The 3,266-nt window shown below is 45.4% G+C and overlaps 1 long non-coding RNA gene across 1 annotated transcript; it reads right to left on the bottom strand.

Moving 5' to 3' along the window:
- Window positions 1–1,064: 1,064 nt before the first annotated feature.
- Window positions 1,065–2,931, bottom strand: LOC147240859 (uncharacterized). Its single transcript, XR_015111263.1, has 3 exons — window positions 2,805–2,931; window positions 1,685–1,809; window positions 1,065–1,588 (listed from the first exon to the last, which is right to left on the bottom strand). It is a non-coding gene; the product is annotated as an uncharacterized LOC147240859 (long non-coding RNA).
- Between the last annotated feature and the right edge of the window lie 335 nt (window positions 2,932–3,266).

Genomic DNA, 3,266 nt, shown 5'->3' with positions numbered 1-3,266 from the left:
GCTTTTACTTCCTCCTCTCTTAAATCAGCTACAAAATGTCAAGTGGTTTGTTTATTTATGAATTTGTTATTATTGCCATCTTCACTTTATTATTTCACTCCGACATATTTGTCTTTCTTGTATAATCTGTATCAGGGGCACCAGGCACACAAACACACAATGCAGACCAGGCTGAGACCAAAGGGTGAGTTTGTTCCGGTACGCAGGTAGTCAGTTCAGAGGTGCAGGCAAAGGTATTAGAAGGTCAGGAGGCAAAAGGCAAGGTCAAAGGACAAGCGAGCAAGGTCAAACATGAGCAGACTGTGACCGTGATACGCACGAGGACCGGAGACGAGCCAGTGGGAGACATGAGGTTAAATACAAGAGGTAATCAGGGGAGATGGGAGGCAGGTGTGGAGAGCAATCAGGAAGCAGGTGTGACAAGACGGGGGGAGGGGCGTGAAGGAGGTGGATCTGGAACGGAGACACAGGGTCGGTGATTTCAAAATAAAACAGGAATGAGAAGACATCAAATGTGAAATGTGCAGAAATGAACGGAGACTTGACAGACATGACGCTACAGGTGGGGGCTCGCAATATGCAAAGACCAACTGGGTCTTAAAGGTCATGTGACTTAGGCTAACTACACTAAATACAAAATCCAATAGGAGTAAACAAATTTGTATATTTACTCTGAAGAGGTATTTAGATTCTGAGGAAGATCATTGATTCAGTTACTGTCAGGGTTTTGACCTCATGATTTACTTCATTCTCTGCTTTGGCTGATGTGGCACCACTGAGAGGTTTTTTTTCCAATATTAGTGCCAATGTTTCAAAAATTACTTTCTTCGCACTCACATCAGCTTATCGGTCTCCTGACATTGGCCATAATAGTTAATGATAAATGACACTGAACTTCAGGACAGTGTAAAGTCTGCTTGTTAATGTCAAACTTTCAGCTTTGCATTTAGGTTAAAGATTTCGAAATCACAAGTACATCAAAGCACAGACAATACATGGAGTGAATCTGTTGTGGCGGAAAAAGGAGGATGAGAGGAATCAGAGGACTGAGTCTCAGGTGCCAGATGGGGAATCTCTTTATTCATAGCGTCCAGCCCTACTAGCAATGCAGTCAGAGATATCTTCCAACGATACAGAATATGACATGTCTTTTTATACTGTAGTGTAGTCAGGCTGTGTGTGTGTGTGTGTGTGTGTTCGTGTGACATGATGGCTTCATCCTGTTTACCAGACGTCTAGGCAAGTTTAGATACCAGAGAGGAATGGGACATTTCTCAGTTTCAGGTATGATTGGACTATGACCAAATGTGAGGGACGTTTCCACACTGAATGTGTGTGTGTGGTGTACTTGGCTCCATTCCCAATGCTTCCAGGTGTCTCCTGTTTGGTTGGGTGGGTAACATTGTGTAGTATCACTTTAATAGCAGTACAGTTCAAAATGACCTGCCACCCACTTCTGGTCATAGTATCCAAACTCTCATTGTCAAACAAATCACAATATTCTTATATTCGTGATGTTGGTACATTTTTGCAGTGACTGGTAGAAAATGATCCTGTCACTTCTGCTTTTGTTGGTTGTCACACCCTCCTGAAACAAACAAAAGTTCTAGTCAACACTATAAAGTGTATAGAGATGCGTGACGATCAGTCAGGGGAAGTTCTCTTTTGAAATGAAATCACTTACGTTTAATGAGATAAATTCCTCCAACAACCGCAGCTGCTATTATTATTAAAGATGAGGTGGAAATCGTCAGCGATCCCACCGCAACGCTTGCGCCCAAGCGTGCAAAAGACAAACTCAAAGATTTCCTGAAAATAGGAATATAAAAACACATTAGTCAGAGAGGGACGGCAAAAATTAATTCCATTTTATGTGTGTGTGGCCTGCCCACTGCAGGTCGGGGGGAGGTCCTGCCACTGGTGGAGGAGTTCAAGTATCTCGGGGTCTTGTTCACCAGTGAGGCAAGGATGGAGCAGGAGATTGACAGGCTGATTGGGGCCGAAGCCACAGTCTTGGGGGTGCTAAACCAGTCTGTTGTGATGAAGAGGGAGTTAAGCTAAAAGGCGAGGCTCTTGATTTACCGGTCGATCTACGTTCCAACCCTCATCTATGCTCATCAGCTATGGGTAATGACCGAAAGAACGAGAATACAAGTGGCCGAAATAAGTTTCCTCCGCAGGGTGGCTCGGCTCTCCCTTAGAGACAGGGTGAGAAGCTCGGTCATTCAGGAGGGGCTCAGAGTAGAGCCGCTGCTCCTCCATGTCGAGAGGAGTCAGTTGAGGTGGTTCAGGCATCTGGTGAGGCTGCCTCCTGGACGCCTCCCTCGGGAGGTTTTCCAGGCATGTCCGTCCGGGAAGAGGCCTCGACCGACCCAGGACACGCTGGGGGGATTATATCTCTTTGCTGGCCGGGGAACACCTCGGGATTCCCCCGGAGGAGCTGGTGGAAGAGGCTGGGGAGAGGACGGTCTGGGCTTCCTTGCTGAGGCTGCTGCCCCCACGACCTGGACCCGGATAGAGCGGAGGACGACGACGTGTGTGTGTGTGTGTGTGTGTGTGTGTGTGTGTTGTGTTAAAACAACTGTTCTAAATATGCTAAAAATGAAAACCTCATACATTGCTGTACATGTGAATTTTACTTTCACAATACTACAGTACTAGTACAGTGTAAGACAGGCGGTGTTCTAACAAGCTTGTGTCCCTGCTGATATCGATACACACATTGATGCTGCATTAAATCGATCTGATCGGCTCTCCAACACCAGTTCTGAAGTGTCTTCTCCGTTTGAAGGTAAATTACTCACAGATGCAGAACCATTCTGGATATTTTTGTTCGATCGACTGTGCTTGTCTGTCTGGCCCTTCCTCTTTGGTAAGTCCTCAGTACCAAGTGCTGATAAACATTCTGAGAAAGAGAAAGGAAAAGTTCCCAATGCAGGTCATGGTGAAAAGGTTAATCAACTGTGGAGCGCCACAGTTAAAGTGGCACACACTGAAATTAACAGCGTCCTTGAGCTCCGGACTTTTTCATTAAACAATCAAAAAATATTTTTTGAGTTGCTTGTCAATCTTGATTTGTAAACTATTTATTTCTGTCACCTGACGTGTGTGATATATCCCACATTAACATGAAACCACAGGGGGCCTTCAGGCAATTTCTTGAAATTGGGCACAAACATCCACTGGGATTCAACAATGAACTGAAAAGGTTTTGGTGGTCAAAGGTCGCGATGGCAGACTCGCTTCACGGAGGCGTGCAACTGCAG

Source organism: Aulostomus chinensis, chromosome 22, assembly GCF_037954235.1.
Source record: "Aulostomus chinensis isolate RoL2024-O1b breed Wild chromosome 22, RoL_Achi_v1.0, whole genome shotgun sequence".
Classification (NCBI taxonomy): domain Eukaryota; kingdom Metazoa; phylum Chordata; class Actinopteri; order Syngnathiformes; family Aulostomidae; genus Aulostomus; species Aulostomus chinensis.
This window is presented reverse-complemented; position numbering and strand designations above follow the sequence as displayed.